Source organism: Heptranchias perlo, chromosome 20, assembly GCF_035084215.1.
Source record: "Heptranchias perlo isolate sHepPer1 chromosome 20, sHepPer1.hap1, whole genome shotgun sequence".
Lineage (NCBI taxonomy): Eukaryota > Metazoa > Chordata > Chondrichthyes > Hexanchiformes > Hexanchidae > Heptranchias > Heptranchias perlo.
In genome coordinates this window covers 11,012,477-11,029,353 of record NC_090344.1, presented here as the reverse complement: position 1 = coordinate 11,029,353, position 16,877 = coordinate 11,012,477, and the positions used below count along the sequence as shown (strand labels likewise).

General features: G+C 45.0%; 1 non-coding gene across 1 annotated transcript; it reads right to left on the bottom strand.

The window, feature by feature from the left end:
* Window positions 1-1,199: 1,199 nt before the first annotated feature.
* On the bottom strand, window positions 1,200-1,280 carry trnal-uag (transfer RNA leucine (anticodon UAG)). The gene has a single exon. It is a non-coding gene; the product is annotated as a tRNA-Leu (tRNA).
* Window positions 1,281-16,877: the final 15,597 nt, after the last annotated feature.

Genomic DNA, 16,877 nt, shown 5'->3' with positions numbered 1-16,877 from the left:
TGCAACGCTTGTTGCTGTTTGTTGGAATCATGAATAATATTTCAGCGTAAATCAGATGTTGTTGCAGTTATTAATTCAAAATATTTCTGTTTTCTTCAACGTTTATATGAATTGGAGATTTTTGAGTGAAGATGCCCACTTTATCCGGGACTTTGACCATTGACTTATCGCATTTCAATCAGTGCAAGTCCCTGAACAAGCGACTCATGCTACTTTATTAGAATCATTAAATTATTGGGATTGGAGCCCACGCCTCCAGGGAAGATTGCGACCTGAACCCAGCACCTTACACCCGTTAGGCCATTTTGACCCCTGGAGCTGTTACACTAAAGTCCAGAGAACTCACAAGAAGGAGCCTCATCATCTGCTTCGCGCAAAATTCAATCTGCTGGACGCCGAGCTCTGCCAGACTGCATGTTCTTTCATATAGGTTTCCAATTGGACAAAACACTCTTCTGCCGTGCGAACATTGGTGCTTCAGAGGTACTATTCTTGCTTGTAGTAATTCTGTTCCTGTAAGAGTAGATGCTGAAGTGCAGGATGGAAAGTATCGTGTCTGAGTGGTCTCAGGCGCTGGTTTAAAGCTCCAGATAAATCCCACATTTTGTAGATGGATCAAAATCAAAACCTCTGGCTCCAAAACCACAGCCTCCCTCCAGTAAACAAGTAATGCTGAAGCGCTGCTTTCAACCTCTCATCTGCTATTGGAACACGATAGGCTGGAGAAACCACATGGCAACACCAATGAGGAGATGCAGTTTGAAGAACACCAATTGTTCCTTCAACTCCGTTCGAATTGTTCACAAGCAAAACGATTACTTGTTCCACGTGGGAATCGAACTCACAATCTCGACATTCCCCGAGCCTTAACTCATACACCAATACCGTGTATTTACCTGTCCCACTCTGGTGGAAAGAATGCAAACATGAGCCGCACTTACCAATGAAAACGTGTCTTGCCCCCTTGTTGAAACGAATCCTGGATTGGAGCTAAAGTCTCTCCGGGTACATGGTATCGAATCGCACCGCTGCAAAAATTTGAAAGCGGCACGGACACGGTGGGCCGAATGGTCCACCTTTGTGCAGCAACTCTCCATGATCCTCATTGCTGTACTTTTCGCTTCTTTTGCATTGTCCGCTGGACGACACTGCACCATGATTTTCTGTGAATTCGTCAAAATAAACATTGCTACTAACCCTGACAGCAGTGGGATTCGAACCCACGGGACGCAGAGACTGGAACCTAAATCCAGCGCCTTAGACCGCTCGGCCATGCTGCCACAAAATTGCACCATCATTAATGAAACATGAGGCTAGTGATTGAAATCCGGCTTTCTTGCTCGAAATCATTTGGGTCCAGTGCTTTTGAATTGTGCAAGAAGGAAATTAATGGGCTTTCTGAGCCCTTCCTGCATTTAACACTTGTTCAAAAAACTTGTCATCGAGCCCGACGTTGATAAATTTCGAAAATTGGGGACAGGAGAAGACTGTTCAGCTCCTCGAACCTGCTGCGCCATTTAATTCGATCAGGGGTGATCTGTGCATCAACTCTATTTCCCCGACTGTGACACATATTCCTTGACACACTTTCGGGGAAAAATCCATCGATCTCAGTCTTCAAAATATGAATTGACCCAACATCTGCAGCCTTTTGTTGAAATGAGTTCCAGGTTTCTACGATATTTTCTGTGATAAAGTGCTTCCTGATTGATCAGCTGAATGGTTTTGCTCTACTTTTCAGATTAAGCCCCCTCATTCTGGATTCTCCCAACAGAGAAAGCTGCCGAAACCCGAGATTGAACTATAAACCTGTAATTCTTCTGAGAACGTATCAGGGAGTTTAATGGCTTCTTCGTGGTGATCCGGTCGGGCAGGGGGATCTGATATAGGGGGAACGGATTGTGAGAGGGAGTCAAAGAATGTAAGGGGTCTCCGGGCATATCAATGCGTAAGTGGCACTCAGTGTATCAGAGAACGTAAAGGGCGCTGACAAGGTATCAAAGAGGATAATTGACTCTCTGTGGGGATCGGAGCAGGTAAGAGACAGAGCGTATCAGAGAAGTCAATGAGCTCAGGGAGAATTAAAGAGGGAGAGCCGCGTTCAGGAGGTATCAGAGAGGCTCATGGATCCAGAGTTGTCATCTTCTAAACATTACATTTCTTAATATTTAATAACAGCAAGAAATGAATCCGAATTGAACAGATGATCTGCCGTGTCCCACGTGCAGGGAATGAAAAGATAGAATCGGGACGGGACTGGATGTTTGCCAGTGCTCACGGTTTTGTTTCACACAGCTCATTGTTGTATCCGTTAATATAACTGGATTTCATTAATTGAAGATAAGAGGTTGCACCTGGAACCCTTTGTGAGAAATAAAATGTAAACCACCCAACGTGGGGCTCGAACCCACGACCCTGAAATTAAGAGTCTCATGCGCTGACGGCGAGAGTTCGCCGGGCCCACTGGCAACATTTGTTGCCTCTTCTGGCAGGAAGGGAGCAATTGGTTTTGCTGCATTGGGTCAATTTGTCCAACAATCCGAGGAGAGTTCCTTCTGAAGACCCGATTTTTCAATCTGGAGTCTGTCTGTATTTTGTTACTTGTCATACAGCCCCGCGTTGAGCAATGTGGGAACATCGGGACAGGAGAAGACCATTCAGCCCCTCCAACCTGCTGCGCCATTCAATTTGATCTTGGGTGATCTGTACCTCAACTCCGCCCTGTAATATTGTGTTGGTTGAATTCACAAAGTACCAAATATCACGAAGGAATCAAAAAGGCACCGCTGGAAATCGACCCCAAGATCTACCTATTTACTAGATAGTGTAGATAATGTGCTTTGAAGAGCTAAACCAAGGCGCCAAATCACAATACTAAAATACCACATCTCACTGATATCTGTCAGCTTCGTTTGAGCAGAGAAGGTGAGTTTGAGGAGTGTGGGGCCATTTTGTACTCATCCATTTCTTGTGTCTGTTTCTCTGTGTTTCCCGATACTGTCTGTGTCTCTCGCTGTGTTTTTCTTTGTTTGTCCATCTGTGAGTTGATTCTGATTTAATGCTTGTGTTTGTGTTTGTTTCTTACGTGAAATAAATGAGGAAATCAGACAATTCTCCATTTGACACTGCAGCTCCCTAAGCAGCCAAACTTAATGGCAAGATATTGTTTATTTTTAACCATTATAAAGCTGCCATCTTGAATGATTTAGGTTCAGTTCTGTTCAAAAAGAAACTGTGACCACAACGTGTTTCAAACACATCGTTTAATAAGTTGTTGCCAGACACGTTCCGATTGCACCTCAAGGTGTGTCTCGGCAGGAAATGATTCGCTAGTTTAGTATTATTCAATTTGCATGAAATTAATGAATCGGAAATAATCGCTGCGACCATTACAATAGTATAAACCCTCCAACATCAACGGTAAAAGAATGACTCTGGTAATTATTTTTATGAAGATTTAACCAGTTTGTGTGAGAGTCTTGAGTCTACCATTTAAGGCAGGCGTTAACTCATTTAAAGAAATGGGTTATGAATTGTGATATCCGTGGAGCCAATGTTCCATATGCCTGATTTCCGACCGTAGGTTAAGTGGTGGAATAGCAGCCCTGCTCAGCCGGCAATGATCACGGTTCATTTTCTTGCAGACCAAACACACATTGAAACACTAGAACTTTGAGGCGATGAATCTTTAGAGAAAAATGAAATAAGGTTTCGAACCATCAAACTTTCTGGCTAAATGATAACACCACCGAAACATGCGAAGAGGTTACCTACTAAACCAGCAATTCACTGAGCTAAATTTTGAGATTGCAGCTGACGAACCGGATTCTTTCCCCTCAGTCTGGTTCAGCAAGAACTGATTCGAGTACACCGTAAAGTTCAAACAACTTTAATAGCAGATCTTAGTCTGTAGCTTCAATTCAGATTCCTGAGAGAATCCGAACGATTCTAACAGAATAAGGAGAGACAAAGACAAAGACAAAAACTCATACCTTTATACAAATCCATAGAGGTTGGAACATCATTAACACAAAAGTCAACACCAATCATAAGCCGGGCACAGGCTACCATGCGGGGTTACATTATTTCCGGCCAATCATAGACAATCCATGTGCTGACCATGTTGCTATTAGACATCAAAGGGGTTACTTCCTCACTTTCCAACTTGGAAGGTTCTTCCCTGTTCCTTCTATTCCTTATCTCCCAACCTGGAATGTCTTTCAACTTTGGCTAAGCTCGTTCCCTATATTGATCTGCCATAAACATGGAGACATTCAGACCAGTCCTTGACTCACATCAAAGACCTATCATTGATAAGACAATGCAGGCCTGCTGACTAAGCAAACATATGGCCCAGCAGGAGGGCCAGGCCACTTGTATCAATCTCAGTTACTAACTAATTAACCCTTTCTAACCATTTTGCATTCTGCTTCTTTGCCACATAGGCATTTTAATATTTTACTAAAAACTGACCACGTAGGGATTCTCATTCCCCCCTTTTATCATTTAATGATAACCAACCCTTGTTCACTCATCAGTTCTGCCTAAGCAGAGTCTCATACACGAATCTGTTCCATTGCCGCCTTCCAGCAGATTTTAACGCAAGCAACGATCAGGCCAAAAGTAAGTATTGCTACAATTAGAATAACTAATCCATGCATCAAGTACGATCCCCATGAGCCACTGAGGAGCCATTCTAACCAACCTTCTCCCAGGGTCTGGTGTAATTTTGTTACGGCTTTCTGTATATGCTCAACCAGATTAGTTATATTTTCTGAGTTATCTGGTATGTAGGTGCAGCATTCTGATCCAATCAGTGCACAGGTTCCCCCTTTTGCGGCTAACAGGTAGTCTAAAGCCATGCGATTCTGCAAGGCCATTGTCCGAATGGCTATCATTTCTGCATTTGTATCCTTCAGTGCCACTGCGGTGTCATTAGCTACTTCTTCTAATACCGAAGCTATCTGCCGAATTTCCTTAATTGTCCTGGCTACCCCATACCCAGGGAACAAAATAGCGAAATATCGCTCCGTTTCTGTAATTTCCATTTTAGACCTATATTGGTAATGATCCGCTAGGGAAGGCAAGTGATGAACATGGGGTACTACATATCCTAAATAACAGGACCCGATCCAGTTCTGAGGCAACCATGGGTATGCCTTATGGCCGCATATGAAATACGTACCATTATATGCAGTTAAATTTCCCTTTTTAGCCATATATATAAGAGGCTGAGAGTCAAGGTGATTCCACAGCAACCCACTGGTTTTATTAAGCGTTGGGGCCCATTGGCCCTGGAACATGCCCTGGGTAGTCAGGTTGACTATGGGCGGTAGCCAATAGTGGGTGGTGCTGCAATCACTATGTCCCATAAAGGGGCCATTATTTGGGGCATTCTTATTCCAACATACCGTCCCGTTTGGTCTAGACGTATTGGTCAAGAGCAAGAACGGGGGCTTATGGGATTGATTGTAATTAGGCTGGTACCATCCTCTAAACTCATTAAGACTATACCCCGCTGAATCCCATTCTATTGTTTCCGGGGTTCCTATCGCATTTCCCGAATTGTTTCGTCTAATGACCCATTCCGCAGATTCATGGGACATAAAGGGAATCGGCTTTAAAGGGATACCTCCCTTGGAATGGATAGGAATGTGAGAACACACCCAACAGCTAGAGATACCCTGCCGTTTGGCATACACATAACTCATGTACAGGAAGGTGTTAACGTGCAGTTCGCGCTTTTGGAGTTGGAGATCTCTCTTTCGTCTCTGTAGCAGAGAACCCCCTAATCTTGGATAGTTAAAAATCTCTATGGGGGCTAACCCATTACGCTTTCTCCCTTGGTTAAATCTCAGGTACCGATCGTACCTCTGTGTATCTCTCTCTTGTTCACACAACTCAGAGGTCTTTTCCCCTTCACGTTTACAAACATAATCATATTTGCACTCAGTCCAATAACAAGGTATTCCTCCATGCGATATTCCAAACTCTATCGAGCGGTGGGGCTGCCTCAGGAGCCCGGCACATCCATCTATCCGGGTGATGTTCCACCTTCCGAATCCGTCTGGGTCATTATCGTTGCATCGAAGTACGTCTCCTTTGCATAAGTGGTGTATGCGCTTAGGCTGGTCCCGTCGACATGTTCTCTCTTTGGTTACTCCCAGGGTCAGCAAGAGTTCAAGGCAGAAGATCCAAGGGAAGACTTTCATAACTGGTCACGATACCTATATAGGGAAGATTTCTTAGAAGAAAAGAAAAGTTAGCATTTTAAGTTTGAGACATGGGACTGATAGTTTTACAGTGGTGGAGGTGAACCCAAGCACTCTTCCCCTCTACCTTCACAGCGGTAGGGGTGGTGAGTAGAACCTGATAGGGCCCCTCCCAACGAGGTTCCAGTCCTTTCCTTGTCCAATTCCTGATTAACACGTACGTTCCCGGTTCAATTTTAGATGGACTGGCGATAGGAGGAAGTTCGACGTAGGCAGCTCGTACCCGAGAGTGGAGGCTTCTCAATGCCTTAGTTAATGACAAAATATAGTTAGTCATTTCTGTCGTCATGTGGTGAAAGTGGACAGTTTTCGGAACGTTTTGATTCCACGGGGTCTTGAGGGGGTCTCCCGTATATAATTTCAGCAGGACTTAACCGTGCTACCCCAGCCGGAGTAGTACGTATCTGAAATAAGGCTATAGGAAGAAGTTTAAGCCAAGTAGTACCAGTCTCTGCCTGCAGTTTAGCCAGTTTATTTTTCAAAGTCTGATTAGCTCGTTCGACCAACCCAGCGGCCTGTGGCCTGTAGGCACAGTGTAACTGTTGTTTAATGCCCATTTGGGTGCAGAATTCCTTGTTCACCTGACCCACAAAATGAGGGCCGTTATCTGAACTCAATTGATTTGGGATTCCGTATCTCGGGATGATCTCTTTCATCAGAACTTTTACAACAGTGGAGGCTTTGTTATCTGTTGTCGGATAGGCCTCTATCCATTTACTAAATACATCAACAATAACTAGGACATATTTATAACCCTGACATCTTTCCAACTCAATGTAGTCCATCTGGAGGGTCTCAAAGGGACCTTCCGGCAAAGGGATCTTTCCCCATTCGCAAGGCACTCCCTTCCCAGGGTTGTATTGTTGACAAATGAGACAGCGACTGCTGATGCTCTGAGCTAGGGCTTGCAACCTAGGATGCCACCAAGTGGCCAGCAGCGTACCACTAACAGCTTTGGCACCACAATGAGTTGCAAAGTGTACACATTCAATAACCCATACTGCTAATTTATCTGACATACAGGTCTGCCCCACAGGGGTAACCCATAATTTAGATACACAGTCATAAGTACAACCAAGTTGTTTCCACAATTGTTTATCACAGTCAGGAGCGTCCTCCTGTAATTTAATGACGTCTTGGATGGTTGGCATTGGCTTTTCAGAGGGAGACTTGCTCTGTTTTGAGCTTTTAGTCTGACTCATCATTCTAGGGACAACCACCCTCTGTGTCTGGGACACTTCCTTAGCTTCCTCATCAGTATATCTATTCCCTATATCTACTGGGGTCTGTCCTGTCGTGTGGGCGGGGCATTTTATAACCGAGATCTGTCTTGGTAGCATAAGGGCTTGTAACAAATCTGAAACTAACTTCTGATGGGAAATCTGCGTACCTACAGAAGTCAGAAACCCTCTGTTTTTCCATAACTGTCCAAAGTCGTGAACTACCCCGAAAGCATATCTCGAATCTGTATAGACATTAACCCTTTGGTCTTTCCCGAGGACACAAGCTCTTATCAATGCAAACAGCTCCGCTTGCTGGGCAGAATATGGAAACTCAAAAGCAGCAGATTCGACAGTTTTACCGTCCTGGTCCACTATTGCATATCCAGAAAGTTTCTCTCCAAAGGAACCAATAGAGGCACTCCCATCCACGTACATAGTTATGTCCGGATCTTTTATTGGGACATCAGATAGATCATCTCTGACAGAAGTGTCTTCCTTAATTAAAGATAAACAATCATGTCCTGGATCAGTCTGTTCCATGGGTGGTTCTGTGAGAAAACATGCTGGGTTGATAGTAGTACAATGTTTAAATCGCAGTCTAGGATTATTAAGCAGATATATCTCATACTTATTCTGTCGAGCCATGGTAAGATGTTGAGTCTGCAGCTGTCCTAATAATGCAGTTACCGAGTGTGAACTGTATACAGTAATGTCCTGTTGTAAAGTCAGATTAGCCGCCGACTGTAGGCTATTGTAAATGGCCGTTAAAATCTGAGTACAAACTGGATGTCCTAGTGCTACTGGATCTAACTTTGAAGAGTAGTACGCCACCGGTCTATGCTTGTCGCCATGTTTTTGAGTCAAAACAGCAGTCGAGCAATCAGCGAGGATAGTACAGTACAACTGAAATGGTCTGTCATACAAGGGTCTCTCCAATGCGGGTGCTTGTGACAAAGCTTCCTTTAATCTCTCAAATGCTCCCAAGGCATCAGAATCTAGTTGAAATTCACCCTCTATGCTGGTGTATGGCGTTAATAATTTAGTGTCCAAAGCAATGTTAGGGATCCACTGTCTGCAATAGTTTACCATTCCCATCCACTGCCGTACCTCCTTTGCAGTGCGAGGCACAGGGAATTGACAGATTGGTTCAATCCTGCTTCTTTCTAGGCTCCGCTCAGTTGCTGAGAGCATAACTCCAAGAAACTTAACCCTCTGTTGGCCCACCAGTACTTTCGACTGGGATACTATGTACCCTAGCGAGGATAAGTGATTTAGCAATTGGGCAGTGTCTTTTCGGTTACTCTGCTCATCAGGGCTGGCTATCAACAGATCATCCACATACTGGACTAGTTCAGACCCTTGTTTCAAAGTCAAGGTCTGTAATTGTTCCTGTAAGCATCTAGAAAATAATGTTGGGGAGTTAACAAAGCCTTGTGGCAGTCGGGTCCAAGTATATTGCTGTCCCTTGTAAGTGAAGGCAAAAAGGTACTGACTTGATGGGTCTAGCGGTAAGGCGAAAAAGGCGTGTTGAAGATCGACTACTGCAAAGACTTTGGCTGTTGCAGGAACTTGAGCCAGAATATGAGCTGGATTGGGCACTAGCGCGTGGAGTGGCTGTACAATGGCATTGATTGATCGCAAATCCTGTACTAATCTGTACTGGTCTGGCTTGCCTGGCTTTGGAACTGCCAGTATCGGCGTGTTACACGGGGACTGACATTTAATCAAAATCCCTTGTTTTAACAACCCAGCGATCAATTTGTCAATGCTTGGTATCGCCTGTTGCTTTAGTGGATATTGTCGAATAGAGGGTAATACAACATTTTCCTGCAGGGCAATATGAATAGGAATCATTTTAACGCATCCCACCTGTGTGGGATCCTCCGCCCACACTTGCGGATTAACATATTCTGGTTTTTCATTGCCCACATGGTGGCGCAATTGTGCCCTGTTAACCCTTGGTGTCTGGTAAAACAGAATAGTCCGACCGCATGACAGGGTCTGTTTCTGTCGATTATTTGAATCAGCTTGTTCGACTGTCTGTTTTATCATGGGTCCTAAATCTTTCGCATGGTACGGGTAATTCACCTCCCAGGTGATATGTGGGGCTCCCTTTATTTCAAAGGGTCCTGGGTCCCATCCTATTGTTTTTGCAGCACCCCGAGGGATGTAACCTGTAACAGGTGCTTCCTTCCACAACTCTGAGGGGATCTCAACATACTCTGCTCTCCCTTCTGGTCCTGTAACCATAGCCCGGCGAATAACCTCCCATTCCGTTCCTATATAGCTTCGGTAAAAGTCCTCCAATTCCTTATTTCTCCCACTCATATCGTAGGCCAAGGTTACATGAAGGGAACCCTCATCTTCGAAGTCTAGAGACCACCATTGTGGGGTGATGGAAACATAACACTGCATTTTGGGAGCCCATGGTTTCACAATCAGTCCTTCGTCCCCGCATTCAATGCTCAGGCGGAATGCACATAGCAAGTCTCTAGCCATGAGGTTACAGTCTAGTCCACTTGTAATTACAAATTGGTGTTTCACTGACTCATTTCCAAATTGTACTTCCACTGGTTCAGATATCGGGTATTGGCTCACTTGTCCCTGAAAACCAGACAGACTCTGTTTTTCCCCGGACTCAGGGAGATTGAGCTCCGATCGGACAGATGACATGGTTGCTCCGGTGTCTACCAAGAATGTATGTGGGTTTCCTTTAATCATCAGTGACAAAACGGGCTCCTGCTCTGACTGGATCCCGTTTACCACAAGGTTAGCTAGTCAATACTGGGGGAACGGATTGTTTTGGGAAAAGTCCGTATATCTTCCTCGTCCTCGATTCCCTTGCCAACCTCCTCTTCGCTGCCCTTGCATATGGCCCCCTCTTCCCTGTCTACGGGAGGGACATTCCTTGCTCCAGTGGCCTAGCTGACCACAATTGAAACAGGCATCTGACCCTGTTTGTCTCCCTCCTCCTCTTTTCCCTTCAAAATTACGTCTCGGAGGAACGTAGGGTGGGCCATAGTTAGGGGCGGTTGGTCCGTTAGGGTGTGTATCGTACCCATACCCTTCTCCATTAACCCATCCTGGAACACAATACTGAGGCTCCATCTGATATCCTGTTCTGTCTGAGGTGCGTTTCGGCCCTTCCTTTTTCACCACATACTCAGTTTTAACTCTAACTTCGGCCTGACCTTCCTGGTGCTTATTATCCATCCAGTAGTATTTTACTGCCCTATTCATCTGGCTGGAAGTATTCTCTGACCAGTCCATATTATTAGTCCTAATTGCTTGAGAAACCGGAATCGGTAGGCAGTTCAGTAGCATGGCGCAGTACTGTGGTGAGTCTCTTCCCTCACGGTACGCTGTGTCTCCTGATTGATTCCGGTATACTTCCGAGAATCTTTCCAAATATTCATCTGCTCCTTCTCCCTTTTTAGGCCTGGTGTTTAAGATCTTAGTTATGTCAATTGGTTTTTGTAGAGTAGCACTAAGGGCACCCAAAAGACGCTCCTGGCGCTCAACATCATTGTTTGGTATCTGTGCTACCAATGCGACATGAGTCCGGACATTCAATTGGTCCAGGAATTTGGTATGTTCAGCATGGGTTAAAACTTGCTGTATTAGCGACCATAAGTCCCTTGATTCTGCATTATAGACAGAAACGGTAGTCTTAAGGAATTCTATAAATGCGGTAGGTGACTTTCTCCTATCCGGCACCCCAGATAGAATGGCCATTATCTCGTTAGGTTTCCATGGACAGTACACATCTATCGTTCGGGAGTTGCCGGCTACTCCAACATTGTCTGGGTTTGGGTCAAAAGTAGGATTAGGCATCGGCCTCATTGGTAAATGACGAGGGGTCGGCTCATCCCTAGCTAGTGTCTCAGTAGTACGTTCTAAGTTTAGTGATGGCAAGTCGTCTCCTGACTCTTCAGTTTCTGCGTCTCTAAGTCCCTGACTGTCCAATCACTGATCTCTCTGCTGACTTAAACTAAGTGGGCTGACTGAGAATTTAAATGTTGGAGCCAATAATTCCCTAGTTTTACTTCTAGTACGGGAAGCAACCGGGGAGACAGTTTGAGGCATTATCACAGGGGTCTGAACAGTCTGTACCGTAGGCCCTGAAGAATAGATATTACTGTACTCAGGAGGGGCACTAGGACCCTGGGGAGCTACACGGGACCTACAATTCCACTCATCCAAATCATCATCGTCTCCCCCAGCCAAGGCAAGGCCAATCATTGGATTACATAATCCACTTTTCTCAACCAGTTTGGGCTCGCCCGAAGTCTTTTCAGACCTCTTTTTAGAGCACTTTTCATGAGCACATTCTCCTTTTAGGACCTCGACGGACTTGACCACCCCTCCTTCAGTGAGTCCTATCCCTAACTTCAACGCATTATCCTGCCAACTTGCTAATAACGAAGCTTCTTTCAGTTCTTGACAGTACTGTCTCCATAAAGCAATTAAATCTTTGGCTACTTTATTTCCGTTATTTTTCCAAATTAATTCCTGTGCTTTTATGGCAGTATCTAGGTCTTTAACTCCTCCCAATGGCCATTCCCCAGTTTTTTATTCAACCCGCCTGACAATTGTCTAAATTGTTTTGCCTTGTCCGGATATTTTTCACACAAAGTCTGTAAGGCACTCCCTGGTTCTGCAGAGGTATCCAGACAACTACCCATTCTATGTCCCGTTTTCCTTTACTCTTAGTCAACTAATTAATACAACCGTATTTGAACAGAATTCAAAGATGGACCTGACTCCTTGTGCCTCACAATCCCAAGTGCCTTTGGTCTCTACGCCCACTTCAGGGTCCTGACCTTCGCGTGGGGGATCTCCCCTCTTAACAACCGGTCGAAGGCTGCGCGTTGAGACAGGGACTTCCTCCCTTAGTCGATCAGCACAAGCAATCAGTTCCTGTTTGTACCCACTCACCAGGAACTCGAACTCTAACTCTGTGATAATTTTAATCACTGACTCAAGATTCTAGTTCGATCACTGACCCGAAGTTCTAGTTCGATCACTGACCTACCGCTTACAAGTTATTCCCTCAGTCCCTGTACTGACCCTCAGTGATATTCAACCATTGACCTCTTTCTGCTATTTCTGTGTATTCGCCAGACTGACCTGAATCTCGTAAAGACGCCACTCGAGTGTTAGCGATTGGACGATTCGTCGTCAGACTTAACAGATTTAGGAAAGCCGATATAGTAAAGAAAAGTTTACTCACACCGGGCGCGCCCTTCCCGTCCTCTGTGTCCAAGACAAACCGCCTCTTACTCCGCGAACTCTCGGTGAACGACCGTTGAAATCCCCGTAAGGGCCACCAAATGACGAACCGGATTCTTTCCCCTCAGTCTGGTTCAGCAAGAACTGATTCGAGTACACCGTAAAGTTCAAACAACTTTAATAGCAGATCTTAGTCTGTAGCTTCAATTCAGATTCCTGAGAGAATCCGAACGATTCTAACAGAATAAGGAGAGACAAAGACAAAGACAAAAACTCATACCTTTATACAAATCCATAGAGGTTGGAACATCATTAACACAAAAGTCAACACCAATCATAAGCCGGGCACAGGCTACCATGCGGGGTTACATTATTTCCGGCCAATCATAGACAATCCATGTGCTGACCATGTTGCTATTAGACATCAAAGGGGTTACTTCCTCACTTTCCAACTTGGAAGGTTCTTCCCTGTTCCTTCTATTCCTTATCTCCCAACCTGGAATGTCTTTCAACTTTGGCTAAGCTCGTTCCCTATATTGATCTGCCATAAACATGGAGACATTCAGACCAGTCCTTGACTCACATCAAAGACCTATCATTGATAAGACAATGCAGGCCTGCTGACTAAGCAAACATATGGCCCAGCAGGAGGGCCAGGCCACTTGTATCAATCTCAGTTACTAACTAATTAACCCTTTCTAACCATTTTGCATTCTGCTTCTTTGCCACATAGGCATTTTAATATTTTACTAAAAACTGACCACGTAGGGATTCTCACAGCCACCAATATAACAGTTGCCGACTGTCAGTTTACTTCTCCGAAATGATTGGTTGAAGCTTGCAGGAGTAAAAATCTAACGAGCTGGTCTTCACTCTTCAACCAGCAACTGTGAAGTTAAGAGAAACGTCCTCGATTACAGCGCGGTGACAAGGCCAGTGTGAAGCTCAGTTAATATTATCGCCGAGTGTCGAGAGGGTGGATTTGAATGCCTGAGCGCCCGCACTGCGCATTTTCCAGATCTGCTTGGAGCACCAATCCCTTCAATTCTTCACTTGCAGGAACAGTTCGATTCTCGGTTTCTTTTCCCTGAGGCTTGGTGAAATTTCAAAAATTGATAGAGACCAATATCAAAGCTAACCTTGTCACCGACATGCTCACAGATGCAAAGCGGACACACTCTGCTTCAGTGAGATGAAAGCCCAGAGCGGTTTCAAGGTCGAATGCAATTGCAAGCAAAGCTCGTTCAATGAATGTGGAAGTCATTGAGGTGCCTTTAAGGTCCTGATTGTTTGAACTGAACTTCTTCCGAAAGCGTTTGAGATTCAGGTAGATTCAAATTTAGGGACTTCTTTTCCCTCTTTGCAGAAGTCAACCGCAACTAAAGATAAAAAGTCAAGGGCTAAATTGGGGATTCTACGGGATATGGACCTCGAATCGAGAATTGTACCCCAACCTCAACGAGCCCAGAAACAAGAACGTGTCCTTACATTAATGTGTGACGCTCACATTCTATGAGAGGTCTGTCTGTAAAATAAAAGGGCATTTTGAAGAGATATTCTGAGCAGTTCCGTATTGGACCCTGAACAAAGTACAAACACCGCACGATGTTTTTGCTGGTCAAATTCACGACACATCATAAATGCCACAAAAGCACCACCGGGAGCTGAATCTAGGACCGGAGTTCTTTAACCAACGAAGCCAATTCACGGGAACGCTTCTCACTTCCTCTCATTAATATTTGTGCTACACATTCTGTTAGGGGTGCAGACGGTTTTATCTTTGTCAATTTCATCGAAAATAAGTGCAAGAGTAGATCATTCTGCTCTGCCATTCAAAATGATCATGGCTGATCGTCTAATTCAGTACCCTGTTCCCACTTATTCCCCATATCCCTTTAACATTAAGAAATATATCTATCTGCTTCTTGAATACGTCTAATGAATTGGCCTCCACTGCCTTCTGTGGTCGAGAATTCCACACGTTCACCACCCTCTGAGTGAAGAAATCTCTCATCTCGGTTCTAAATGACATACCTGTATCCTGAGACTGTGACCCATGGTTCTGGACTCCCCCGCTATCGGGGACATCCTCCCTGCATCTAGTCTGTCTCGTCCTGTTAGAATTTTATATGTTTCGATGAGATCACCCCTCATTCTTCTAAACTCGAGCGAATATCGGCCTGGTCGACCCAATCTCTCCTCATCCGTCAGTGCTGCCATCCTCGGAACCAGTCTGCAAAACCTTCGTTGCACTCCCTCCATGGCAATGACATCTTTCCTCAGATAAGGAGACCAAAACTGCACACAAAACTCCAGATGTGGTCTCACCAAGGCCCCGTACAACTGCAGTAAGACATTCCCTGTTCCTGTACTCAAATCCTCTTGCATTGAACGCCAACATACCATTCGCCTTCCAAACTGCTTGCTGCATCTGAATGCTCGCTTTCAGCGACTGGTGTACAAGGACACTCAGGTCTCGTTGCACCTCCCCATTTTCCTAATCTATCACCATTCAGATAATAATCTGCCTTTCTGTTTTGACAAAAAAAGTAGATAACCTCACATTTATCCACGTTATACTGCATCTGCCATGTTCTTGCCCACTCACCCAACTTGTCGAAATAACATTGGACCCACTTTGCATCCTCCTCACAGCTCGCATTCCACCCCAGCTTTGTGTCGTCTGCAAACTTGGAAATGTTACATCCGTTCCCTCATCCAAATCATTGACATATATTGTGAATAGCTAGGGCCCAAGCACTGATCCCGGCGGCACCCCACTGGTCACTGCCTGCCACCCGGGAAAAGACCCGTTTATTCCTGCTCTTTCCTGTCTGTCAACCAATTCTCAATCCAGGCCAGTCTATTCCCTGAATCCCATGTGCTTTAATATTGCACACGGTCCTCTTGTGTGGGACCTTATCAAAAGCCTTCTGAAAATCCACGTAGACCACATCCATTGGTTGTCACCTATCTATTCTACTAGTTACCTCCTCAAAAAACTCCAGTAGATTTGTTAAGCATGATTTCCCTTTCATAAACCTATGCTGACTTTATCAAATCCCATTAATGCCTTCTAATTGTTCTGTTATCACATCTTTTAAAATAGACTCGAGCATTTTCCCCACGACTGATGAGGCTAACTGGTCTTCAATTCCCTGATTTTTCTCCCCCTCCTTTAAAAAAAAAGTGCGGTTACATTTGCAACCCTCCAATCTGTAGGAACTGTTCCAGAGTATGGATGTTCAGTTCCCATCCTTGGTCACCCTGCAGCCATGTCTCCATAATCGTAAATTTTTCATACCCATTAATATCTGTGCTGTTAATTCATCGACCTTATTGCGAATGCTCCACACATTAAGACAATGCCTTCAGACTGGTCTTGAAGATTGCTAGTTATCTAGTATTTTTTTTTTGCACTATGGTCCTATTTGTTTTTTTGCTCTTGTTGTCTCTGCCTGCCACGATTGCTTCCTCCCTTTGTCTTGTTTCTATCCTTGTTTTCCCCTCCTGTCTCCCTGCTCAGGTTCACATCCCCCTGCCATTCTAGTTTAAACCTTCCCCAACAGCACGAGCAAACTCCCCTGCGAGGACATCAGTCCTGGTCCGGCTCCGGTGTAACCCGTCCCACTTGTACAGGTCCCACCTTCTGCAGAACGGTCCCAATGTCCCATGAATTTAAATCCCTCCCTCCGACACCATCCCTGCAGCCACACATTCATCTGGTCTATTCTCCTGTTCCGATAGCCGGCGAGACGAGCAGCCAGTGGTCATGCGAGGAGAGCCCAACACTCGCCAGGCTTGGCAAATTGGTCAATCGATGCCGTCAGGGAAGAGCCAATTCCGGCGACATGTGCCCAGGACCAGTGTGAGAGGCAAGTGAACCAGTCATTCCTGCCCGACACCATTTTGCTACAAACCCACCACAGCTTTGCCCTGGATCTCAATGCGAATCGTTGGGGGGGGGGGGGGGAATTGTTTGCTGCAGCCGTGGGATTCTGCAAAAACAATTCTCAAACCAGATACCAAATTAACTCACTGCAAACAGTACAATCCAGCGAGCATTTGAAAGATAACGAGACCAGCAATGGTCTATAACAGGAGTTTATTATCCAACAGACACATCTACAGTTCCATGGAGCTGCACTCG